The sequence below is a fragment of the Corvus brachyrhynchos genome, unplaced genomic scaffold (assembly GCF_000691975.1).
Source record: "Corvus brachyrhynchos isolate BGI_N302 unplaced genomic scaffold, ASM69197v1 scaffold32, whole genome shotgun sequence".
NCBI classification, from domain to species: Eukaryota; Metazoa; Chordata; class Aves; order Passeriformes; family Corvidae; genus Corvus; species Corvus brachyrhynchos.
The window spans coordinates 6924609-6951976 of NW_008237919.1; the positions used below are offsets into that span (position 1 = coordinate 6924609).

The window sequence follows — 27368 nt, forward strand, 5'->3', positions numbered from 1 at the left end:
GCTGTTTCCATCTTCCTTTCCATATTCTGCATGGTGAAATGCTATCTGTAATCTCTTACAAAGCTGATAATTCATTCAAATTCTTGCATCACCTTCCAACATCTATTTGTCTTGACTTGCAGAGTTTATGGAAGAGCACCTGCTCTTGTGGATTGTGATTTTAAGAGTGAGATTTTTTTTCCTTTTTTTTTTGCCTTGGGCAAAAAAAAAAAAAATTTCTCTTACTGTCAAGTAAGACATTTTTGAAGTCCAGATGTTGTTTGTTTAGAGTCTGAGGATTTTATTGTTGGGACTTAATCCCTCTCCAAAAGGTAAATTTGGCTCTTTCATCTTGGAGCATTCTCAAATTGTGGTTTCAGTTTCTGTTTGAGCTTTACATACATAAATGCTTTGTTCTCTTGTGGAAGACACAGCTTCTCCTGCTGTCTTCTGCCACGGCATTCCCACCCAGCATAGGAGGGCCCCATTTTTCCTGCTGCCCACGGCCTCCTGGTGCTATGTGGATTCAACATGGGGACTCTTCTTCACCTCCTGCACCCTGTCTCTCCAGTGCAGCTGCAGTGAGGCTTCCCCCACTTTTTCACTTCTCTTCTACCTATAAATGTTATTTGTCGCTGGGTCAGGCCAAATTACCACGCTAATGATTTTGGACAGTGCCAACATTTTCACTGTGCTCTTATCTTACTTTAAGAAATTAATCGCTGAGAAAAAATTTAGAATATGTTAAGAAGCTTTTAGAGACTTGATATTTGAGGAGTTTCATTACCTTCTAGAGCAAAGGAGGTAAAGAAAGTGGTGAAGGAGGAGGAAGGAGAGCTCTTTTTTTACTTTTCTTTAAAGGTTTTTGTTCTGCTGTATCGCTTCAAACAACCACGCACTGTTGATCACATCATAAACCGACATGATAACATTTTCCTTCTGGTTGCTCAGGAAAGCATTGAGAATACCTTCAGCATGACTTAAGGGATGTGCAGGACTTAGTGTAAAATTTTTAAGCAATAATACTTACATTTTAGGTAGACATAGTTAATAATAATTACAATAAACACAAAATATGGTGGGCAGGGAAAAATGAAATTTAATCACAAGAAATATTCACAGAACTGTGTCACTGTACTGCTCCTGCAAGATTCTTATAAAGTGCAGTGGGTTTTAAATATTTCCAAAAAATCAGCTTGTCCAGTCTTTCTCATTATCTGAGTAGTTAAGAATCTGGAGCCAGATGTCTTGAGGACAGAAATTCAGAAAAAACAATACATTGCAGAAATTTTAAAGTTCTGAAAAGATTCCTTAAATACTGTGGCTGTCACAATTTGTTTGTTTAATTACAAAACATACAACAATCAAAGACATGATAAAATAAAGCAAAATGAAGGAAAGCTTTGCTTCATCTCCTGTAAAGGAGATGAAAGATTAATGTCAAAAGGCAGGTGCCTTCTTAAGCAGGGTAAAAATTGAGTTTTGGGATCAAGGATCCAGTTTGGATCCTAAAAATCCTGGAGGTTATGATTTAACCCTATATATTGATTTTTATGAATGTTTACCAGATCTGGGGTTGGACATGATTTGAAATTAGGAAGATAGAATTATAAAATCTGTGGAGGCCACAGGCCCCTAAAGAGTGGATACATCATCTACACCACAGGTATTAAAAATTTAGTGGGACAGCCTGCAGGATCCTATCTCTTGTCTTAGCTGTGCAAAACCTTACTGATGTTAATGTGTGCCATTTGCCTTAGGAGAGAAGTTCTTCCACTATCATCTGTGTGAGTTTTTGCACTTCAGTTTCAGGATTCGACAGGAGGAAGTCTTACACTATTTCTAGACAGTGCTATAGGAAAGTTAATCTCTTACTGGCAATTACGTCAGAATGAAATTTGTATTTTTGCTGTTCCCCAGCTGAAGCTAGTGGCTTATGGTCTGGCCTTTATTAGTTCATACCAGTAACGATAATCTCTCTTGGGTCCCCAGTGAAATTTTATAATGAAAGTTAGCTATTAAAATGTCAATCACAACTTGCTCTTCCTAGGAATCTGCTCAGAGACAAAAGTGACAAAGAAGCAGAGAAAAGCCGAGGGTGCACAAGCTTGAGTTTGAAATTGTGTCTTCGTGCCTAGTGATAGTAGACAATGGATTTTGCAAATTAAGAAATACATGGGAGAATATTACAGAGAAGGGCATTGTTCCTAGAACTCTTAGATTTGAAGATTTTCTTATATGAGTTTATGTGTGGTAGGCCAGGCAGTGAAGGAGTATAGTTGTTCCTATTCCAAAGCCCTTGTTAGACAAGGAGGAGACTACAGAGGTTAAGAAACATGACCTAAGAAAGGGGGAATAAGGAAATGTTGTTCAAATTCTGCATGCAAAAATGGTTAATGCAAGAGTTTCAACGCCATCAGATGTTGAGGCAAAGCTTAGTAAAGGACTTCATGCACTTCAATGACTTCAAAACTTCCTCAGAAAATAACTTTTGAACAGTATGGATACTTTCTTTTTCCTGAAGACAGATATTAATTTCATATTAACTCAAACTTTGAAACACTTCAACATAGAAATCATTATAAACTGTACAATAATATTAAATGCATATTTCATCCCTAAATTCAATATGACATTCCGATGTAGGTAAGATTAATGTTCCTGTAGAACAGCTAATCTGGCAGATGGGGAGAAGGTGAAGCAAGTCAGGCTGACAGGAGAGGTCAGAAAATGCTGGTTTTATCCAAACGAGATATGGTGCCCTGATGATGTTGTACACAACACTCCATTATAATATAAACAGCAGCTATCATCACTGGTTTTCTCTGCATTTGCTTTATGACTGTTCCACACTGGGCAGAGAAACAGAAGGTTGGCTTATGTTTGCTTATTATAAGTCTTTGGTGTATCTAGGTTTTTTTTCCTGCTGTCCCATAAGTTCATTAACTTCTCTGTTTTAAGACTCTCAATGGAATGCTGAAAAACTTGATAATTTTCTTTGGGGACATGTTTTCTAATATATAGTTTAACCATCAAGTTTTGCTCTGTAGATGACAATTTACTCTTGGAAGAAGACCTACTGACTTTACATTCCAACAAGCCAGTATGAGGTAGAAATGATTTATTTCATTCTCTGAAATCATTATTTAGGACTGCAAAGTGGTTTTTTATTTGTGTTTCTATTTGTTCTCACTGTCCCTTTAAAATGCATATTTTTCTGAGACATAATTTCTCTTCTGGAGTTAGGGAATCTCAAAAGTTCTGAGAGCAGAAAATTAATCTGAATTTGTTATTTTTTTTCTTTGTTCTGCTTTTAAAACAAAGTTTTCATTTCTTTTGTATTAGAGTGTTTCAAAAGATCCTTGAAAGTAGAAATTAGGTATCAGAAAAGAATAAGCTGAATTTCAGAAAGAAAACTTTCTATAAACTTTATAAAGTCCTTTGTTCTCTGTTTTTCATAAATAATTCTTCAATTGAATAGAAATAACTGAACAAGTGCTGAGTTTTTTATTTGCCTCATTTCAAAAGTTTCAAAAATACAAGCAAATTTTTAGCTAGTTCTTAATTAAGTCTAAATCTGCGGGGATTTTTTGCCTTAGCTGAAATATTGGTGCCCCTGATAATGCAGCATTGCCAACCTAATCTGCCCAGTTGATGACAGTTTCCAGATGAAGGACATCCACATTTATAAATAATTTCAAATTAAGAAACCAAATTAGCTGCCTCTCATGGTTACTTAAAGTAGGATGAGACATATTGTCATATTACATTTCACACTTCACTTTTGCCCTGAGACAAATTTCTAATTTTGAAGAAAATACTTCTAAGAAGCAAGTAATCAAGCTTTTTCTGTGTCACGGCAGTTGCAAGGAAATATAAATTAGCAAGAAATTCAGGACATCATGAAAACATGACTGATCACTTGTTAATGAGGACTTTAGAAAAGAATTTGTTAATAAAGATGATACATGAAGAATGTAAAGCAGAATACTCTCATATTGATAGGAAGCGAGGAGTGGAGCAGAAGTCACACAACACCAAGCTAAGAAAATTTTCACAGTGATTTTCTGGCACAACCTGTGATTTCGTTCTCTCTTTGCCATCATGCAAGTGATAGGAATTTTCTTTGTCCTCTTTGGTGAACATGACTTGTGACAGCAGTGTTGTTTTCCAACTTTAGCCTTCCCAACAATACTAAGACAATCTGGCTCCTTTTCCTTTGGAGGTGTCATGAAGGTGACCTCTTCAGAACTAGACAATATCTATAAAATTTATAAATATGTCTAAAAAGTGATTAACATTTTGTAGTTTTAGTTCTGATAATCCAATAATTTTAGTTTCCCCATTCATTAAAATTACAAATACTAGGTTTCCTTTAGCAGGGTGACAGGAAAGATTTTGGCAGGTCAAAGGAAGCAGCTGTTGAACCATATGCAGTCAATTGGCTGATCTTTTTTTAGTCCTACAACCCAGTAAAACTTTAAGGATTTACCTGTTGTGTAAGAGATTTTATGTACCATTTTTGAGAGCATGTAACTACTTTTCCTAGGCTAATATTTGACCCAGTGATTGTTTTCTTTCTCTCATCTGACGTTGATATGAGCCAAACAAATTTCGCTAGAATATTCTGCCGAAGAATTATTTACATTGAATCATGATGCTGAAAATTTTGCTTCAGAGTATCAGTACAGACTTGTGAATATCATGGTGCTGTAATACCATGACTCTCCAGCTTTTTACTTTCTTGAGACAACAGGATTGTTCACCAGCCTGGGTTATTGCCCACGACTCCTACAGTTTTATAGGGCAAAAGTGCAACACTGAGGTCAAGCAGCTATCACTTCTAACAATCCATTTGGTACCAGTTGTGTCTTGACTTTGATTTTCCCCTGATCAACTTAGAGAAAAAAAGGTATTGCAGAACTAAAATTGTAGGCCACTTTTAGAACCGTAGACACAAACTGAACACTTTCAAAATTTCCCTATCTGAACAAATAATCTAAGCATCTTGAGAAATTGATTAGGTGTAGAAGGAATGAAGAAGCTTTATAACTGGAAACAGGAAACACTCCCAAAAATAGTTTAGTACAAGGAATGAAGTTTTACATAAATTTGGCCAAATATTTAAAATTCTTTTTACTAGCAAAAGTGAATGATGATGGAATTTTTTTTTCTGATAATGGTTTGGAAGAGTGAAACTGGACAATATGAAAGACTTTGGATGAATCTCTCTGTTAAGATCAGGCACTCCATCAGTGAATTAAAGATATTCCTTAAAAAATGTTGCTTGGTAGAAATGCACTTTGTTCTTGGGAGTCCAGTAGAAGTTTTAGTGTTAAGAGATGTGTTTGAGCATAAGTCCTGGGATTAAAACAGAGAAGGCTTGTGGCCATAGGCTTGGGGTCACTATAGGGTCAACCTATAGTGACCCCAAGTATAGATATCCAAGTATACATATAGCCTACATGACAAAAATGAACTTGTTATTGAAACATATGTAAAAATATAGTGCTAACACCTAACTTTCCCATCTCTTTCAGTCCAAGAAGAGGTTTACAGTGCACCTGCTAAAGACAGTTAGTTTCTTGTATTTGAAATGTCAAGGGTCCTTTCTACGTCCTGAATATGACCCTTTCTTATGTTTCAGAGCTTGATTTTTTTTAAATTTTGACCAACAATTTAAAATAATACGTTTTCCCTAATTCTGTGCTTTTTAGACATAGTCTCTAGCATCATCAACATCCATACTGAAAATAAGTGCCATCTTGCTTTGTATTTGTGGATTCATTTTGAGATGGAGCTCTGAAACAATGTTTAAAGGGTAAGTATGACACAACTGGAAATCATCTGTGAAAAAAGTCTTGTTGGTACATGATGAGATACGGCCTAATGACTGGGTTTCACACAAGAATTTTTCATGCGTTGCCAGTTTTGGAAACCTTAGCTGACACAGAGCTTCCTTCCTGAAGGCTCACTTGAAATAGGTATGATTACTTAAGGCCATTCAGTGTGAATAAAGGTTTCAAAGTTTAAGCTCTCTGTTGTGAAAATGGGGAGTGTGGAAGGACAAAATAAATCTGTTGGAGGAAAATGTATTTGGCTGAGTTAGAGTGGTCAAAACAAGGTGGCTTTTTTCTGTTAGGGTTTTCAAGAGCAGCATCGCTAAAGAAAATATAGTTGAAGATCCCCTCGCTCTGCATTATTTTTGACTTATGCGTAAATAGATATAGACAATTTAGCCATGAAACTTGCTTTTCCATTCAAATTTGAAGAAGAACCCTTTCCATCTGTTATTTTCAGCTAGTCTTCCTCCCCTTCCCTTCCAAACAGCTGTTTTTTGTACTGGTGTGTCAAAGAGACAAGTAGAAAAGAACCCAACTCTGAGTATTGTAAAAAAGCATTATTCTCATGAGCTGAAAATTAGCATTTGGATTTTATTTCTCCTCACATGGTTGGTGAGAGTGAGGAGGCTAAATAACAGTCATTAGGGTTAAGCATGTTTTCTGTCATTTTAATGCAGCTATTTCTCAAATCTGAATAATGAGTTGGTGTACCTCTGCTTGTCTACTGTCATTTGACCCAACTGGAGTGTGAGATGACTCAGAAGTAGCACTGGTTTCAGAGTATTTATATAACTTGAGTACAAGGAGGTAGAACTTTATTCATGCAGTTGGGCAAGAAAGGTGTTTCTGCACTGGTTATAGCAAAGACATGAGGTATAAGATCATGTAGGTATATCCTGTACCTTGAATGGCCTGACTTGCTGTATCCTTGGTTTTACCGGAATAATCATCACACAGTATTTTGATGAGGAAATGGCTGCAGCTGCTTACTGAGAGCTGCTGCTCTGCTACGTTTCTTCAGGCACCCCTGAATCAATGAGAAGAGACCATCTGAGACCATCTCGGCCCTGCCTTGTCCTCTACCTGGTTCCCAGTTTGGAGGACTGTAAGACTGAGTTTAGTACACTGAACATCATGATGCCAGAGCACCTGGAGTCACCAGGAAGTGTTGAACCACATTCTAACTAAGCTCGTTCTTCGGGGGTGCTACCCTACTACCCTGTTTTAAGTTATAGAAACAGTGATCTCTGCTGTCTCAACTTCCTCATAGCCTAAATGTCTTACTATTAGTGTTAACCAATCCTTTTATGTTGGGGCACAACCTCTTGAATAGTGGTTTTTATGCCTGGTTTGTGCAATATTCTTTTTCCCCACACAAACTGTAAGCTGGATTTCAAGCTCAAAATATTTTATCCTTTTACCATGCACAGCTTTGATTTCCCCATGAGTAAAGCTACAGACTTTGTGTAAAAAAAAAAATGCAGTGATTTTTGGGAACATACTTCATACCTTTCAAGTAATGTGAATCCTCCTTAATGTCATCCAGAGTACTTCAAAAGTTGTCATCCAGAAAATTTCTCACAAAGTCTTGATCATTATAGGTGAGTTTTCAGTTCCTGGATTGTTACTCAGCACCCTGGAAGCCTGAACTGGAAAACATTGTCCATGGCATGGTGTTGTAACTGATGCTGAAACTGGGCATTATTTTGCTGTGTTCCTGGATTTTTGTTGAGCTCATGATTTTGGTTCTCTGCAACCTGCAAAATTTGTCCTTTTGTGGTAGTTGTGGGAGACAGGGGAGGCCAAAGTTGGGGTTTGGGTCTCTGGCGGCTCTTGTGACTGTAACTGTGGAGCATTGTCCAAATTTTCAGATGAAGCAATCATCTAAACAAGAGGGAACTTGTTGCAGATCAGCAGTTAATATGCACATTACAAAAACTGTAAGACCTGAACCCAGTGGTGAGACTCCATATGATCCAGGTCTTTTCTCATTTGTTTGTTAAGATTGCTGTCAAAGCCATTTCTCCTGTCCTGACTAGAATCACAAATTGTTTAGGATGGAAAAAACTTCTAAGATTGTTGAGTCCAACTCTTAATGCATGTCCACCACTAAATCAAGTTCTGAAATGCCACATATATGTATCTTTTAAATACTTTCAGGTCTGGTGATTCTACCACTTCCTTGGGAAGCCTGTTCCAATGTTTAAGAACTGTTTTGGTGAAGAAATTTTTGCCAACACCCATCTAAACCTCCCCTGGTGCAACTTGAGTCCATTTCCTCTTGTCTATTACTTATTCCTTGGTAGAAGAGACAGACAGACAGACAGACAGACTCCCCCCTTGCCAGAGCCTCGTGTCAGGTAGTTGTAGGGAGCAGTAAGGTTTCCCCTGAGACTCTTTTTTTCCTAGACTGTTTAGCCTAGTTCCCTCAGTATCTCCTCATAAGACTTGTGCTCCAGACCCTTCACCATTTTCCTTCTGTGGACACACTCCAGCACCTCAGTGTCCTTTCAGTAGTGAGGGACCCAAAACTGAGCACAGTATTTGAGGTGCTGCCTCATCAGTGCCAAGTACAGGGGGAGAATACTGATGAGATAGAATGAAGAAGTAAGATTTTAAACAGACACAGTGGAAAACTCCTTGATGAGCAAGTCAAACAATGAAAAAGCATTATTCATGTCCCAGGAGAAAGTCAGAAAAAAAAATTCAAGATGCTATAGCATTTAGTTGTAGAAAATGAGGAAATGCTTAAATTGCCAATCAGAAATACAAAAGGAGAAGAAATGAGACATACCATTCTTGTTCTTGTTTTAAGGATCTTTTTGTGGTTTATATTCTATTATATATTTTATATTTTAAAGTTCATTAGGAACTTTATTAGGAATCAGCATATGGTTGAAATATGCTCTGATTCACTACATAATGAAGATTATTTTCTTGTTTTTAATAGTGACCTTTTAATTTTACCATTTAGGGACAAACTACTGGTGCTGGGCTTATTTGGGGATTTTGGGGGGTTGGGGTGGTAGGGCTTAGTGCCTGGATGGCATACCCATAGTACTTACTCTTCCTTCTGTTATCTTTTGCTCTTTGCATTGTGGTGTCTGTGGTGTGGTACTGTAGCACTGTATGAAGCAGAAAGCTCTCCAAGAGTACCAACAGTAACAAGAAGGGGTGTATTTTCTGTCTGGTTTGAATCAGCATTTTCTGTAGAAAATCCTGTTTGTCTGCTGTATCCTGCCAAGCTTTTAAAGACATGATGAAAAACTAAGAGCAGAACCTCATCCTTGTATGATAGCCTTATTCCAGCTCTTCTCCCTCAACTCTTTCTCAGGTGATATGGTAAAGCTACAAGTGAAGAACAGGAAGATTTGTTATTCTGACCTAGGAGACATTCATGGCTTTTTAGAAGATCTAACTAGGTAAACACTGCCTTGGTATCTGGGACTATGATCTTGAGCCTAAAATCCCATGGAGGAGTTACAAGACTTCCAAAGTAATAATGGTGCTTCTTTTGAAGTGATGGATCACACCACTGAAATGGAGTGGGAAGGAGTAAATGAATAAATTTTCATTCATATTTATTTAAGCTAGAGTTTTTCCTGATCACATTTTGATCCGTATCTTCTAGCAAAGATATATCAATGCCTTTTTTCTGCAGCACTGCTGATATCATCCTGGATGATGTATAGCAGCTCTACTTCTCGCTTCTCCATGATTGAAATGCAAAACTACACTGAAAATCTGTGCCTTGTAATAGCTGCATGGAATGCTTTGCCAAACTGTCAGCCGGAAACACAAATGTTAACACTGTAGTTATCAAAGTAGTGCAATGCATTGACTGCAGTATGTATTTTAAGTGTGATCAGATTTCTTTTCCCATTTTCTGAGTGGGGTTTCCTGAATACCGTAGAAGAATCTCCAGGTCTAAAATGAATAGAAAAAAAAATGGGAACAGGGACAATTTCTCTCTTCAAACTGATTTCAATGCATTAAACACACTTTTGCTATGAAAGGGACTATTATACAGCCCTAAATTCAAACAACTGGGTTCTTTCATTCAAATGATTCTCTGTGTCATGCTGAAATAATTACAGAGCTTGGTCACTGCAAGTCACATCCTTAATAGGTGGCAAGAATAACCACATTAAACAGGGATATTTTGTCTAAACTTATTTATCTCTTTCCAGACTTCCTAACTTCTTAAAAATCTTATTAAACACTAGATTTAATGTACTTAGCCTAATCGCTATCTCCAAAACATTAAAGAATGCCTGTTACAGATAAAAGAGACCAAATTAACTTTTCTCATATTTTTTTTCCCACTTTTTCTACTAAAATTTTTTCTAGCTTCTTAATTGAAAGAAATCCCTTATTTTGTATTCTGTTGCAATTTTTAAGAGGAGCATCTGAAATACATATAATTTCATTCCACATGATACACAACTCTACCTTCTTAATTTCAAAACTTAATCACCATTTCTATTTTAATATGAAAGCAAGCAATGTATTAGCATGATTGTCTATCATGTCTTGAAGAATCCCTTATTCTTAATCCTGTATCTGAATTAGCTTTGCTATTTGATCTTCTTTAATAATTAGAAAATATCATCAAATATTTTTTGCAATTAGTTGCTGTAGTTGGGCATAGGGCAGCCCGGAAATTGTGGTGTGCTTTTTTAGTAAAACGTATTTGTGGTAGTCTGCGTGGCAGGGAGTGAAGAAGGTCTGTGGCTGTGGTCTGTTTTGTGATGCAGGTGAGAGCTTTTCCAAGGTTCACCAACCTGCATCTTGGGAGCCTGGAGATCTCCTGCTGCAGAGCCAGGAGTGAGAAAATCCTTGGTGGCCAGGGGGTGAGCACTCCAGTGAGACACAGTTCAGCAGAGGTAAGCCTAGTAGACGACTGAGGCCTAACTAAGACCAGTGCCTGTAAACTGGAGACAGGGAAATTAATGTTGGGATTATAGTATCATAAGATGATAGGATAATTCAGACTGGAAGGGTGCTCAGGAGGTCACCAGTACAACCTCCTCTGAAAGCAGCATCACCTCTGATCTCAGACCAGGTTGCTCAGGGTTTTATCCAGTCAGGTCTTAAAAACCTGCATGGATGCAAAGCACAACTTCCCTAGGGAACTTGCTTCAATTCTGATCTTTTAGGGAAAAAGTTGCTTCTATCCAGTCAGAACCTTTAATGACAGAGACACATTTATATTGTTGATGACTATTGGGATCAATATGCCACAGGAAGTGGGGAATTCCACATTTATTGTTACCTTCATGACCGGATAATTTTCTGGGAAACTTGTCTTTTATCAAAGATAAGATGATATTTTCTGTATATACAGCTGTTCCTTGTGGCTTTAATTTAACAAATGCATGAAGACATATCCTATCACCTAGATGAAAGAGCTGAATGAGGTACTTTTGACAATAAAGGCATTGTTTTTTTTAAATAACAGTTTTGAATTTCTTTTAATTTAAATTACTAAAAATATAGTAAAGGAATCTACAGGAACTGAAAACTTGGTTTAAGGAACTGTTGCCTTTCTAATCTTTCAATGGCTTTTTTACTTCAATACTTCTGAGACATTTCTATGGCATTTAATTACCAAGTGACTTGGAAAAGAACAAGAATATTTGCAGAAACATGTGAATAACCTCGTTTGTACTTGTGCAAAGCCATTACAAAACCTGTTGATTTAAAACAAAACAAAAAAAGCAGCAGACTGCTATCTTTCACGTGATATCAAGACACAGCATATATGGTTTTCTGTCTGAACCCACATCCCCCACCCCACCCCCTAATGCTTCAAAAGCTTTATTTGCTGAGTAATACAATTCACTGATACACTGATTATCAGGCTAATGGTACATGCTGACAATAGGGACACTGAGGTAGTTTTGAGCCTCTTCTGATATTTTCCTTTGCTGTTGCTGTCATAATAACATGAAGCAGGTGACTGCATGGTCAGAGAAAGAGTCTATTCCTGGGACACATCGTTGTTATAGTGATGCATTTAGGCCTTTTTGTACCCCTTCTTACCTTCAGATTTCTGAGAGGTTCCATCTTGAATGAGAAAATGCAGCAAGATTGAATTCAGTGCAGATGCTACCAGTCCATTCTGTACCAACCCCCAAACCAGGAATGCAATGGTGGACAGAATTCAGTTTCCCACCGTACATTTAGTCGTGGGCAATTAAAACATGCAAACTTTGGATTATCCAAACTGGAAATGGTTAATCTCTGTTTACCTTCTTTAACTTTGGACTGTACAACTTACTCAGCAGATATATGCCAACATTGTTTATTTATCTAAAGCTATTTATCTAAATCAGCCGGCATATACATTCAAGACGTAGGGTATAATCGTGGTCTGATTCTCCAACAGTGATGGTAGCATCCTGTTCTCATTTTTGGGTGTTAGGGAGTTACAGTCTCATAGTCTGCTTGAAGTGCAGATGCTGCCTAATTATACGGTACAAAGAGATTTGACTTCAGTGAAAATTTAGAAAAAGAAGGCGTCTTGTGTAATGCCTGCACACTTATAAAAAGGCTTTGTTTGGAGAGAAAAAAAAAAAAAAGAGAAGCTTGAATCTGAATCCTATCCAAGGATTTTCTTTGTAAAAGAGCTGAATGGGTCCTAGCATGGAGATAAAAATACCGATAAAGGGGTAAAAATTGTTTGTGGTACAATGGAGAGATAAGGTTCCATTTAGCGTGTGCTTTTGTGGGCACCTACAACTTGGCAGCTGTGCTGGTGGTGTTTCCAACACTGGGAGCCTGCTCAGCTCTTCTTCCCACGGCCACGTTCCTTGCTCTGATGCCTCTGAGGTCCCAACGACTTCTTCCTACTTCTGTTGTCCACCAGGAGTTGTGCAATACCTGCCATATGGTGTGTCAAGTACAACCACACACATAAAAATGTGATTGGGAGCAAAAGTGGACAAAACTGTGCGAACTTTGGTGTTTCCGAGCAAGGGCTTTGCAGTAAATAATTTTGGTATGAGACATGAAAGTTACTGTTTTAACTAATTTCTTAGTCATTGGTATCTAAGGACCTTTGAAGTTGATCCCTACTCAGTTTTTTATATGATTTCTGGGTTTCCGTTGTTCCTTTTATGAAAATCACCATAATTATGATTTTATTCTGTTAAAAAAATACTTTTCTTTCTTTCTTAAAACTGTGAAAAAATATTCAAAAATATATATTAAAAAACTAAGAATCTTTTTTCACTAGCATTTTCAGTAGTAAGTCTTGCCTTTGTTAAAAATTTATGCCATTGAAAGAGACTAATATTAAATACCTAACTAGGCACACCAAAATTTAATCTTTATTTTTTAGTAAACATCGAAGATAAAAATGCTGAATTAGAAGGATCCTGGGGGGGAAAAATAAATCACTCAAGTTTTGCTTTTTACAGATAGTTTTTTGTACATGTGTTTTCCATATGAAATTCTCATTGGAAGCCCTGCTACAGATGAGACTACAGCTACCCTGCGGTGAGCAGACACAGACAGTTCTGGTTTGGCTTACCTGTGCTCCAAGGCAGCCAGGCAGCCTTGGCACTGAAACTGCAATGTGCTGCAGAGCCAAGCTGAGGGCTGAGACCTTGGAACTGAACAAGGATATGACAAAGACCTGTCTGAGTAAACTCTTGTTCGAAGAGTCGTGTGTGTTTGTACACGGGCACCATAGCACCAAACAAAAAGTTGGAGAGCGAGCCGCCACAAGTGTATGATGGCTGTATGATGTCTTAAAAGAGGATATCTGTGTTTAAAAATCTACTGACAATCAAATAAATGTTTCTTTCCGTAAGTAGTAAGACTTCCCATGATCAATTTCTATTTTAGCGGTGCAGTTCAGTATTCTGGCAACACAAGATAATTTACCTCCTAATACTAATCTCTTAGAAGGTTTGGAAAAAATTAAAAGAATACTTTTACTGTGTCTTTTGTAGTCATAACAGATGGTGATTAGGTTTTAAAAATTAACCAGAGGTAATAGTGATACTTGATTTTAAACAAGGCTGTAAAATTTTAGTGCTCCCTGACATGGCTTGGACAACTAGGACCTATAGAAAAAAGTTTTTAATCTTTTTGACCAGAGGTAAAATGTATCATTGGAGATGAAGTTTGTATCCCTATGACTATTAAGTGGAATTTTTTTTTATATGTAAAAAACTAGGTGAAGCTGTGGTTCTCTGGGGCACCTTTCATATTATTTTGAAGTTAAAAGAAAAACAAAAATTGAGAACAAAACGAAAATAGGCATTTATGTTAGAACTTCATTTACTCCAGGAAGTGGTAGGGGTTAGAACCTAATATTTTCTTACTTCTAGAAAAGATGAAGGGAAAGACAGAAGACCTCATATGAGCCTTATTTGAAGATTTATTGCTACCAGCCAGATCTATCTGAAATTATTTCCTGTTGTTCTGTCAGGCCCAAATTTATCCCATGGATGCCCTTTTCTAGCTGTGCTGTTATTTATGCATGGTGTTATATATATACCATGAGGTCTGATGCCCTTTACAGTCACAATCAAACTTTTGTAGGGATGGGAAATGAGGGGTATCACAACACCATGTCTCCAGCCTTGCAAATGTTGTTAATCTAACAGTGTATATCCTGTGAATATAGACAGTGTATATTCTACTTCATTAAAACTCTGCAAACATCCAATCTTCTGATGGCTTTCTGTGCTGTTGCTTTGGGTGAAGATTTGCCATTTTCATATAAAGATAGAAACTAAATATAAACTTCTCTACCAAATTCTTGAAGAACATTAAATAGGTAATTAGCAGCACCACAGATTAATTTGTATCTGCTTTGGAAATTCCAGATTTTAATCTAAGTGCTGTGGATTTAGGTTGGTTCTTATGAGAAAGCATTTGTGAGAAATTAAAGTACTTTATCTAGCTATCTTATCTAATTTTCAGCTGATTTGAGGTCTTTTTTAACTATGAAAAATGATCTGATTAAATACACTGGTGGGAAAGACACAGCATTCATGAAAACCCTTCAGAAACGGTTCTGCAAATGGAAGAAGAGGTTCACCATATGAGGACCATTTCTCCAGTGATGGAAGATTTAGGTGACAAGTTACTGCTCATTCTGGTTCTGCTCACAGCTGTTGATGACAGCTCACTGTTGCTCTTTTGCCCCTCAGACAATGGCTGAGATGAGGGCTACAGAGGTCTGGGGCTCTGGTTTGGAAGACAAAGCTGATAAATTGAACACAGACTACTCCCTTTTCAAGGACCATTTTCCACAGAGATGAGAAACTCTCTTCAGCCTCAGGAAGATAATCTCCTCACCCTCCTTTCAGAGTCCTGGAAAGACCAAGTTATGGCCCCAGAAGAGACTGTTATTTAGACATTCTGACTTGGTGTCTGTAGAAGTCTACCTCCTTCTGTTGCCTCTGGAAGGGGTTTGGTCTGGAACTAAAACTCAGAGAACTCCCTTCTGGTGGTTCCTTCTTTCTCCAAGCTGGTGGAGAAGAGTCAGTTTGCAGAAAGGTAAGATGTAAGATGTGCTCCAGATGGAAGCTGTCATCCCATGACGTGGGTATATCACAGCATGGGAACCCCCCCTAGTTTTCTACTCCTGTACCATGTAGTCATAATAGCACAGAATGGCCTTTTTTGTCTCAGACAGTAAAGCAGTAGGAGATCCTTTCCATCTCAAGGTGTGTGGCTACACAGCAGGAAGAACTCCACACTGCAGCTTTCAAGTGTTGAGTTCATCAGAAGTTTGAAGCAGAAGACTAAGAGTCTGTGGCTTGTTAATAAGAAAAATATTTGGAAAAGCTGCTGAATTACCTGAGATTTTTGTATCGCATTGTAAATCTTCCTACATTCCAGGAGTAGATGGGTTCCCAAAATTTCTGGAACTTGGAATATTCAGCATGGGATTCATGTTAGTCAGTTCTGGATGTCCACAATGAAGACGACTGTAAGCTACTCATCCAAACTCCTTTTACAGTCATTAAAATGTGAATAAGTGTTTCTATGATGCAATTCATCTAATATTAGTGTAGATGTTCGATACAGCAGAGATGAGTCATCCTCCAGAAGTGCCCAATTCTCCCCAGTAAACATCAGTTTAGAAACCTGACTTCAGGGCCTGCTATTAGGTGATATTATTTCCACTCATAAATTATCGTGTTTTCTTAAGCCTACCATGCTATGGGAGATAGAGATACTACTCCCTTGATTACCATATTTCTGTCACTTTGAAAGATGCTAAGCACTGAATGGAGAAAACAGGAATTATTTATAATTAATTTTGAAGGCATCCTTCAAAAACTTCAAGTTACAGGTTAAAAAAATAGATAAAGAATACTAATAAAAAAGGGAAATATAACTAAAGTATCCCTTCAGTTGAAGAAAAAGTAGATGAAATGCCAAAGAACGAATCAGTGGAGAAACAAAAGTTAGCAGAGAAGGAATACTATCACTACTGGAATCCATTCCTAAAAGTGGTGTTTTTATTCATGAGCTAAGTGGCTGTGTAAAAAAAGTCCTTTGGTTGTGCTGAGAAAGGAAGTAGGTACATGACCAGGTGCATTACTTTGGACAGTCCCTGTATTGCAGTTTTCAGAGGAACCCCCAATTTGGTGTGCAACTGCCCGTCTTTCTGTCCTGTCAGCACTTGAACCTCTATATTCAGCTCTGATGCCAGGAATGGGCCACCTGGGCTTGAAGAAGGAATATGTTACACACCTAGAATGGGAGACTTCCAAAATGTGTGCGCTTATAAAACAAAGATAAAACAGTGACAGAATGATGCTGGTATAAACATTATGGAGAATCCCCCTTTTTATTTTGACACAGCTATCATGGGGTTATGCTGGCACATGGAAGTTCAGCCAAGAACCCTACCCAGAGGTCTACAGCTAACTAACCTGCTGCCCCAAGAACATTTTGGTCTGAACACAAAAGTAGGCTGGGGGAAGGAAGACATATGCCCATTTATCTGGTAGGGAACTGAAGCCAAGATAAATCAGAGAATGCCCCCAAAGCTTGGTGATCTGAATCACCAAGGATTGCTTCTACTCTCAACAGCTTACAGGACTATTTCAGTTGATGTTCCTTTCTCTTACTCAGAAATCTTCATCAGGATTATAATTTTCATAATTCTGAAAGAAAACCAGACAAAATTGTAAAAAGGTTTATCTCTTCTAATTTTATTTTCAATGAAAATAACTTTTCTCTTACTTTGATCTCTCAGCTTGTTCAGAGGTAGTCTGCTTTCATAAGTGCACTCATGACATTTTAACTAGTAGCTGGGCTAAGGTAAGTTAAAGTGGTATTTTACTGCATCATAGACTACAGTTATATGGAGTGAACTTAATAAGATTAAATGAGCAAAGGAAGAATCTGTAGTGCCAGACCACCTCTCATGAACTTTTGTGTATTTGTGCAGCTAATCTCTTAATTGGATTTTTATGAGGAATGTTTGCATATTTTTCCAGCTTAGTTGTTTTCTGCTGTAGTCATGGCCGCCATTTTCTCTGAATGTCTAGAGTTCTATTGAACACTTTATGCAGTCCTGTACTTGGAAAACACAGAGGCAAACAAACACTATGGGAAATAACAATATACAGAACATATCGTGTGACAAACTGCTACATTAGTACCCAGGTCATTACTATCAGACAAAGCTGCTTCCGTGAATAGCTGCATTTTTCATTCTTCATTCATTGCACAAGGAAAGAAGGACTGAAAATGCTACTATCAGGGCTGGATTCCCTCCAGCCAGCGAGGTCATTGTTTGTAAAACCTTACAGGCGCAGCTCAGGGTGGCACTCGACCAAAGCAAGGCCCTTGTAGGATGCATGAAAGGATGTGGAATTTTCCATTGACCAACACAGGTTCACAATCCTACAGAGGCATACTTTGGTAGGGGATCATAAAAACAGCACTGTGATGGGTTTAGTAATATTCAACCAAAGGTTAATGTAATTACCAGGAAAAACCCTCTGCTAATTACAGACTGTCCTGTCTTTTAAAGCTGTTATAATCACATTGCTTTCAGAGCTGCAGCTGAAGCTCGGTTAATGCAGTCTGCTTTTTGTGTGTAGGTGACAACTTGAGTCAGCTCCAGTGGTCTCTCAAAAATGCATTAAACAGTGATTTTACTGCCTCAGAGGTGATGAACAGGAGCCTGGCAGGGCCTAAGGTGCTTCTGTTACTGAAAAGAAAGGGACAGGAGCAAAACAGAGGGCTGAGAACAGGTGCAAAGTGGAGAGAGCAAAGATTACTGGAACAACTGCTCCTGCTGGCTGGGGGCAGAGGTGGACTGTCGTGTTGTTTCTCTAACCTCTGGCTGTTGTCCCATGCTCCATATCCCATGTGCCCCCCAGTCTTTCCCCTTCCAGAGCTCAGTCTTAGGTGAAACGGGCAGTGGGAGCTGCCCACAACAACCTTTGGCATCTGATGAATTCAACTCTTCAGGTACTTATTCTGCACAATAAAGGACCTAGTTAATGAAAAAGTATTTATTCTACAGTGTGAGACTAGTCTCAATGATTTAAGACTTAAACACACAGGCTAAGCATAAAAAATGCATTACAAGCAAGTGCTGTGACTTCTAAGCAGTTTTCTTGCACTCCGATTACTGCTATAGATCAAAAAATAAAATTATGTACCCAAAAACTTGTGTATATATCTATTGCTTTTCTCTGGATCCTCCAGATGTGAATAAAAAGAAAATAGAAATAAATACTTCCAAAACTAATAATAATTTTATCAACAACAATGATAACACAGTATATTTTAATTTGCTGTTATGAAAAGAGTCATAGGGCAACTTCTAAATGCTGGGGGTAGGATTGTTGCCTGAGACAAACAAACCCTGCTCAAATCCTGTCCTGCAAAAGGAGGTCTTGATTCACTGTTTGATGACAGCTAAACTGAAGGAAATCAGTCCCTAAAAACAGCACTTTACAAAAGCCTGGACAGATGTTGGGACGCATGGGCACTGGGGTTAGTGCAGGAGTTTGTAATTAGAGTAAAAATTGGGGATTAACTGCTGTTTCTGTCAACTGGCATCAGGCAGGAACCCAAAAGGGATTAGTTTTTATCTATGGCCCTGAGAGAGCTCAGGAAGTCTTTGGGTCTGCTGGTTATGGAAAAAGCAGACTGGGAGCTATGACAAGAGGAGTTCTCTCTGGGTTTTGACTCTCTGGTGCACAGGAAAGCAAAACTTCTCTGTCCAAAATTTGCAGATCCTCACTTGTATTCAAGGAAATACCTGATTCCATAATCATCTTCTTATATAAACCAAATGCAAGGGACTAAATACGTCCAAGCAAATCAAGTGACTTGCATCTCTCCCATCATACACTTCTGTTTGGTCCTTGAGTCATTATGTGGCTGCATTTGGTTTGAGTGAGCATATTCTCTCTTACTAATTTTCCATACATCTCAGTAGCATTACAGAGCATTTTGCATTTTCAGTGCTTATTCTGTAACTTAAGAGATTTTCTGAGCTGGAAAACCAACTGTTAGCAACTACATCCTTAGGTGACTTCATTTTAGCATTGGGGAAATGACTGAGAGCACTCGGGGGACTTTTTGGTGCCATTCCCCTCTCTTTAATGTACTTTTCTAAATTTTCTCTGCCCCTACAGACCTCTGTAGGAAGGCAGACAGAGCAGGAGCAGCAATTTCAATGGCAGAAACCTGCAAAACCTGTCATGCTTGTTCCCGTAGCTGTTCCTGATCCCAAAGGCATACAGGGCAGCGGCCCCTCCAGCTCTGTGGCCAGAGGTACAGAGAAGACATCTTCCTGGATTTACTGTAAAAAATTCTTTGAAGGGATCAAAAGGCCAGTTTATTCTCCAACTGATGCCCTAGCAGCTTTGACCACAAGTGCTTGCTGCCATATGGTGAAGAGGAAATGAAATGTTAAATAATGTTTTTTTCCTTGCAGCTGCTCCTGGGTCTGTTAGACTTGAAATAAATGTTTGTACATTCATAATGTTATCTAAATAATGAAATTTTACTCTGATTAAGTGCTGGCTGCTAGAAGAGCTTTGTGCTTATACTGATGCCTCTACAAAATGTATACACTGGAAAGAGTCTGACTGCAATCCTGAAGTACTTCCACAGGCCTCAGTCTTGTGGAACAGCCCCTTTCTGGAAATAAGTCTTGTTCCAGACTTATTTCCAGATCAAGCCACTACAGTGTTTTCTGACACACAGCTGTGCTTACTCCCAGCTTTGGGACATGAAAAGGAAAGGCCATGTGAACCCTTTCCCCTAGAAATCTTTAATGATTCCAGTAGGATCCATGTTGTCCAGACGTAAAACATCATGAATAACATGGAAGTTGAAGTATTCATTGTTCTATATCATCAAGCCTCTGTTAACTTGCATAAAGATAGTCTGCATTTTTCACAATATGCCTAATCAGAGATGTCTGTGATAGGCAGTCTGGTGTGTATCACACTGCCAGTTTGCCATCTAGTGGTATAGCATAAAGTTAATTTTACATCCTATTTCATCATTTCAGTAGAAAGATGCCCCCAGAACACAAACACAAGATGATTTTAGCAATCTATTAGCAGAAGACAGTCCATACCTATGATCCATAATTCCTAGACCTTGCACTTTGTCCCCCAGGAGCAGAGACTGGCTCAAGGTCTGGACAGTTTTTTTGATTCCACAGGAGGACAGCTGTATAGATCCAGTTGCTCTTTAACACCTTAGGCCTTATTGTTTTCAGTGTTACCCTGGTCTTTTTGACTCTATTTTTGTACAAGTGTCAGGGAATCCCAAACAGCAGAATGTGAATGGCACTTGAGAGAGCACTTTCTGTGTGACAAGGGGTCTTCAGTGAGCACCCACGTCAAGAGAGGACCAGTGTAACCTCAAGAGCTCCCAACAGATGTTTGTTCAGTCTGTTCCACAAAACTTTCTGGTTCTCATGATTTCCCAAACCTCTTTCGGTAGCACAGGTGTGCTGCCAGGGTCATGGCAGTTGTCTTTCAATGCACTGATCCAGACTGCTGGAGGCAACACTGCAAAGGGAAAATACCACTTCCCTGCAAAGCCCATGAGTGCTGCTGAGGGAAAGCTCATCACTTCCTCACTGGACTGCTGTGGGATGGGAACCACATCCCAGCCAAGGGCTTCAATTGGTCACTCTGAGGAAGGTTAAAACATCCAGGGAGGAAGTCTGGCATAACCAACCAGCAGCTACAGGAGTTGAGGAAGTGATGAAAAAACATGCCAGTGCATGGGGACACTTGCACAGCATGTCTAGGTTTTGTTTCACTCTACCATAAGAGTACAGCTAAGAATATTTTTCCCTTCTATATTAACTCCCATGTCCTTTAGTCCTTTATATCTGATAGGCACATAGACTGTTGCTATATTAGTAATCACGTGGGTACTATTTACTGTTTTCTGGGAAGAGACAAACTACAGTTGCATGGAGACCAGAGTGCCAGTGCAGTCAGACAGTCACTGTCTGAAATCTTTGTCATCAGTTAATTTAACCTCCTCAGAGTTTCAATAGCTATTTTGGCAGCATGTTCAGCCATGCAGGCCCCTAAGGACTTCAAGCAATTTTGATAAGCCATTCATTTCTGATTTAAATAAAGAAGGAACAAATGACAAGACAGTAAAAAAACCTCTCTTTGGGAAAATATGGCTTTGAGAAAAGTCTCAGATGTGAAACTGCACAGGGAAAGGAAAACTGGGAAGAAACACTTATTTTGTCTCTTTGTACCCAAAAGAGCAAACAACGATTTCCATCAGCTGCAGAACATAATTTTCTCACTCTGACTGCAGTAGCTGGAACAGAAGACTGGCTTCCCAAATAGTAGAACTGAGCCTGTGAATGCAAAGAGATGCTAAATACCTGTGAACTTGTTCATATTACTACTTCTATCACATACTTGCCAAGGAGCAGGATGGGAATGACACAAACTGGAAGAGCCATTTTGGAAAAGAGGCACTGTAACTTGATGGGAAAAATTTCAGTTCTGTAGCAAACTCAGTTCATATGGGCAGTTAATTTTCTCTGCATGTTTTGATGTGAAACTGGTTGCCTCAGTAGTTTTGGTGTGCTTTTGAAAGGGGCAATAATCTTTCAGAAATATTGCTGACAGTTAAATATTTTTAAATAATGCTATAGGCCCAGTAGATACAATTTTGGCTGAGTACAGTACATTTGGTTGCAGAGCTGATAGCACTGGCTCACAGACCTTGCACTAACAGAAGAGTAGCTGTGATATGCTCCCTTTGGTAGTTTTGAAGTCCAAATAATTTCTTGTATATTGGGAAGTTCCTGTGGGGAAAAAAGCCAGAACAAGTGCATTGCACAGAATACTGTTAGGCAAAGAAAAAAAAGCTTCAACATGGGCATGACTTCTTCCTGAAAGGTATAGAAGTATCATGGTTATGAATGGAAAACATAGTCTTTCTTTCGACATTGAAGAAATATCTTAACTTACAAAAGACAGTGCTAACAAGAGAGTTAGCTGAGTTAAAATCTAAGGAACCCTTTGGTAAGATCCTGACAAGGCACAGCTAGAAGAGCTGGTGACAGCAAGAAGTGGTAGGAAATGTGGCTCTTGTTACTGCATAAATATGTCACCCATTAATCAGTATATTGGCATCCTCATACAGTAAATATGTAGAAACATGCATGCAATGATATTTGAGGAAGTCACTGAGTCCCTTATTAAAATGAGAGTGGGACAACAGTATTTTTCTTTTTGTTTCCTTCAGAGATGTGCAGTCTTGTATGGCTCAGTCTTGGAGTTGGGATGTGAAAATCTGTCCTTTCAGCTCTTGTCTGAAAGCTTCATTAGGCAAGGTATTTACCTGAGCTTAGATACAGCAGCGGGCTGATACAATGTGACTGGGTACCCCCGTATCAAACTCAGAAAATGTGTGAATAGTCCTTCTTTGTGGACTGACTTCATCCTGCTGTCTTGGATTTGTTTTAATTTCAAGTCAATGGAGAGGAAGAATCAGAGGTTTCCTTAGAAATTCAACTAATTGTGTTTAATTTTTGCATTGAACTGTTAATAATGGCCTATTATACTGTTTGTAAAATGCTTCTGATATTTGAAAATCGTAAGACAGTCATGGCAGATGGAAACTGAAAGGCAACAAGTCTGGCCTTTGTAAATTCTGTTTGCATTGTATTCCACCTGATAAAAAATAGTTGTATGGAAATTACAATAAAAAGAAAATATTTCCTTTGAGATATAGAATTTATGTTTGTACACTTTTAGATTATTTTTAGGGTGAGGCTTATTAAATTTTAAAGATATTTCCAGTATGTGACTAAGCTGACCTATTAATATGGACACTTCAAAATCAGTCATATTGAAAAAGTTACCAACCAAATATACTAATTCTTTTCAAGCTTTTTTAAAAATATAATTCAAATAATGGCAATATATTAAATAACCAAGGCATATTTATTTTAACGAAAACAATAACTGTAAACCAGAAAGCCTCAAGAGTAAATCCTCTACAGGGCAACATTTACTGGCTTTTAATATGGGTCTGATTAATGTCAAACCCTTGTGAATAAACCTATCTTAATGTCTCTTCCATCCTGTTTATTAAGAGTGCTGTGAAAGCCATTTCTCCTGTCCTGACAATAGAATAATAGAATTGTTTAGGATGGGAAAGAATTTAAGATCATCAAGTCAAACAGTTAACTTAGCACCACTGTGTTCACCACTGCACCACATCCCTAAGCGCGACATCAATATGTCTTGTAGATATCTCCAGGATGGTGACTCTGTCACTTCCATGGGCAGCTGGTTCCAATACTTGATAACCTTTTCTGAGAAGAAATCTTTCCTTATATCCAATCTAAACCTCCCCTGGCACACCCTGAGGCCAGTTCAATTCATCCCATGACTTGTTACTTGGAAGAAGAGACCAACAGCCACCCCACTATAACCTCCTACAACCTCTTTCTTCATTGATTTAGGCCTAAACAAATCAGTGCTCTTTATTCTGCTGTCATCTGGTTTCTTTCAGAGATCATTGTAAAATCTTTAGAGTTCAAATACTTTTGCAGAACTCTTCATTGAAGCTCAGTTTCAAACTGTAACTGCTGTATCACTGAAATTAGAGGGAGTAGTAACCTACTATATAATTTATTTCTTAGTCTCATGACAAACTACTCCCAAGAGCTGATGTTCCCGTTTCCTCCAATGCAGAATTATTTAATAATCAACAAAGTGTTAATTACCAGGAAGTTTTCCCTGACATTTGGCCAACTAAGTATTTGTGAGTTTTTTGCATCTTAATGTAATCATATCAGCTTGAGTGCCCTAAAATCACCCTGCAATACAAATAGGAAAACCCTGAGTCAGGGAACAGTGGTTTAAAAGAGATTTTAAAAAGCAAGAGTAGATTAGACTGTCTTATTAAGTACAAGGAGTGAACTGGTGATTAAGGTCCTTGTTTTACCAAAGCTTAGGCACTTGTGAGAAAGCAACAGAACTATTTATGTGAATCAGATGCATTTTTTAAATGTATTTCCTCTAAAGCCATCTGATTACTGACATAAAAAATACTGCCTGCTTTGTTGTAGTTACACTTAAATTTGGGAATTGCAGAGCTTAGTGTATTCCCCAAATAATAATTGTAATACAGAGTAGTCTCCATCTGTTCTGCAATAAGCAACATGGATTCTAATACTCTCCCATCTGTATGTACATTTTTAGTCACACATTCAAGTTTGTAATTCCTCTGCTCCAGTCTACATTCCTGGTATAAAACATAAGGCTAGTTATTCAAAATTTTTAAACTATGTTTGCGTGTGCATGTGTCTGTATTTTAAGTTCTTTTCTTAACTCTAGGGAAACAGTTTAAAATACGTGTCTGCAATGAGACATTTCCTATTTCTCTTAAATCTTCAAAAGTTTCTATTCTTTAATTGTGAATCATATAGTTTCTAGATAGCTATCAAGAAAACACCATAAAGTGGAGAAATTAGAGGACAGAGAAACCTGAGCTGAAACACCACGGGGCAAGTTATATTGGAAAGTACCTTTTAAACATGGATTTCCACTTTATAATGCTGAGTTCTTATTTATGAGGATTTGAAGGACAAGCTGAAGTCTTAGAGTGATTGACAGATGACCAAAGGATGAAAAATAACATCCCACGTGGGGTTCTCAGTTGTATTTTTGTGGAAGCAGTGCAGAATAAGGGAACAGTAAACCCAATCGCTTAATTAGACATGGAGGGAAAGAAAACAAGTATTTTCAGCGACTGAAGAAAACGTAACCACAAGGGAAACATAGCTTGTATACAGAGTTGTTAAGTGTTTGCATTGCCCCTAGCTTATTTTGGTGAAACTATTTGCATGCTGAGAACAACCACCTATTTAAGGAAGAGTGAGAAACAGATATTCCAGCAACAGAGATATCACTGTAGCAGTTGGGAAAGACAGGACAGATTCCTACTCCAGGACTGCATTAAGGAAGCTGGAAGGCCTTTGTCCCCTGTATTCCAAATTCACAATGTAAATCCAGTGTGAGCTATGTTGTAAGTGTGCAAATAACTCCATGTTGCAAGTGATAGAGACCTGTTTCTCAAAGGATGTGACTGGGCTTCCCAATTCCTAAGTGCAGGTGTGCTTGCTGGGCTTACCTGGTAGCAGAGAGAGGGAGAATGGATGCAAGGACAAGGAATTGATGTAGATGTTCTCAGACTGGATGAGGAGAGGAGTCTGAGGCCTCCTGTGGAGCACATTGACATTCAGGTTAGCTGCAGCTACTGCCTCCATTCAGTGCAATGGACACATGAATCTGATGGCTGGGCTCTGAGGACCTGAGTTAAACAACAGCCTCTCAGCACTCTGCAGAAGGTATTTTGATGGTTTTGAGCAAGTCACTCAGTCTTCGTGCTTCAGATTCCCATCTCTTTATTTTAGAGAGGTGATGTGAAGATACACACACACAGGTTCACCTTGCACTTGTGTGAGGACCTCAGTCCCTGATGGGGTAGGGATCAAGAGTCCCTGTTAGAAGATCCCAGTGCAGCCATCTCCCCAAGAATTCCGGTCCTGATGCCAGCTCATGACACATCCTTTAGAGGAAGGAGCATGACACTGGGCAATAAAGAAAAATCTTCCCATTAAGATAGATGTTCTATCCATACAAATTAGTGTTGCTTTATGTCCTAAGACATAAACCCTTCTGTTGCTTTATTAACAACTTTTCACACATATCTTCTCCACCAGAACCGTTAGCTAATCCTTTTCCCGCTACCCCACCCCAAATTTCTAAGACAACTATGGTTCTTTGACAAATTCCAGCCGAATGCTAGAATTTACAATGGACAAAGAGAAATTTGTTTATTTATTTATTTATTATTGTTTAGTGATAGAGTTCTTTTCCCAAGTCTTTATATTATGATTAAGAGCAAACAGGAAAGTTTGGTTCAATTTTTGTCTGACTCCTGCTTATTTTTAATGTTTCTGTTAAATTCTTTCTAAAGAAAGCTTTCACAGTTGCTATATATTACTCTCCTGCAGAGGTCTTTTTCATCTTTGATTCTTCTTAAATTCTTTTTCATGCTTCATGTGTAATCAGTAACTTCCTAAAGAGGTGAGGTTGACAAATGCTGGCCCAGTGTTGTAAATATGTTAGTCCAATGAATGAATAGTAGCACATAAATATATTTTAGAGTTATTTTCCATTACATTCCCTTAACATTCTTGTATTTTCATTTTGACTGGATTTTGGACTAAGGCTTACAGCAGAGCATTGCAGATGTGCTTAAGCTTGGAAACCACTAGAAAACCATGTCTGAGGAAGTTGTGTAGTGAGCTTAGCAGAATACAAATTATTTAACTTCTAGAAACAAAGGAATCTTTAGAAACACACAACCACTGACTAGTTACGCTCTTGCTGCCAAAGGCTATCACTAGATATTTTGGACAAGGATTCTTAAAGAAGAGAAAAGAAACAGAAAGTCAAAGGGAGCATTTGCATTCACTTCAATGGATTCTGAACCAGAAATTCAAATACAGACTGGATATTTAAAAAAAAATATATCAAATATCTCATAATAATTTCTCCGCCTTACTAGGTTTCCCTTGGCTTTTATTTAGCACTTGAATAGTTTTAGTTTTAAATGCCATGATCAGCTTTGAGAAGTGCAAAATAAAACTGTGGCATTTGTAGGTCTTCAATTAGAGTAATTACTGCACCATCTTTTTGTGAAACTAAGAAATTAGAGTCTTAGAAAAAATTATGTAATAATACAGAATAAGATCATAAGCAGGCGGAAGAACTTTACTTGTAGCATACTCTGGATGAAGTACTTGAAGCACTGTAACAGTTACAATACATTACCACACCTACCGAGCAGGCATTTGTGATTTAATGGGTGACTTCTAAAGAAAATGCCACAGTCAGGTCAATTAGTGCAACATTTTCTAACATCCCACTGATTCATTTCTTCACCTGTGAGCATCAGAGAAATTGAAAATGTTGCACATTTAAATAGCTCTCTCCACTAATTTGATTCTTTTGGGCTCCTCATGGT

The 27368-nt window shown here is 38.2% G+C and overlaps 1 long non-coding RNA gene across 11 annotated transcripts in view; it reads left to right on the forward strand.

The window, feature by feature from the left end:
* LOC108446476 overlaps window positions 1-23059 on the forward strand; it is a 74509-nt gene extending 51450 nt beyond the window's left edge. For 6 of the 11 annotated variants that reach the window (XR_001861666.1, XR_001861668.1, XR_001861662.1 and 3 more), the window contains 3 exons: window positions 5697-5800; window positions 9157-9244; window positions 10580-12477. This is a non-coding gene — a long non-coding RNA (uncharacterized LOC108446476). Of the gene's footprint in view, window positions 1-5696; window positions 5801-6843; window positions 9245-10579; window positions 12478-13246; window positions 14181-14762 lie in introns of those variants that run through there. The other 5 variants (XR_001861665.1, XR_001861663.1, XR_001861660.1 and 2 more) reach the window with 5 other exon arrangements.
* Window positions 23060-27368: the final 4309 nt, after the last annotated feature.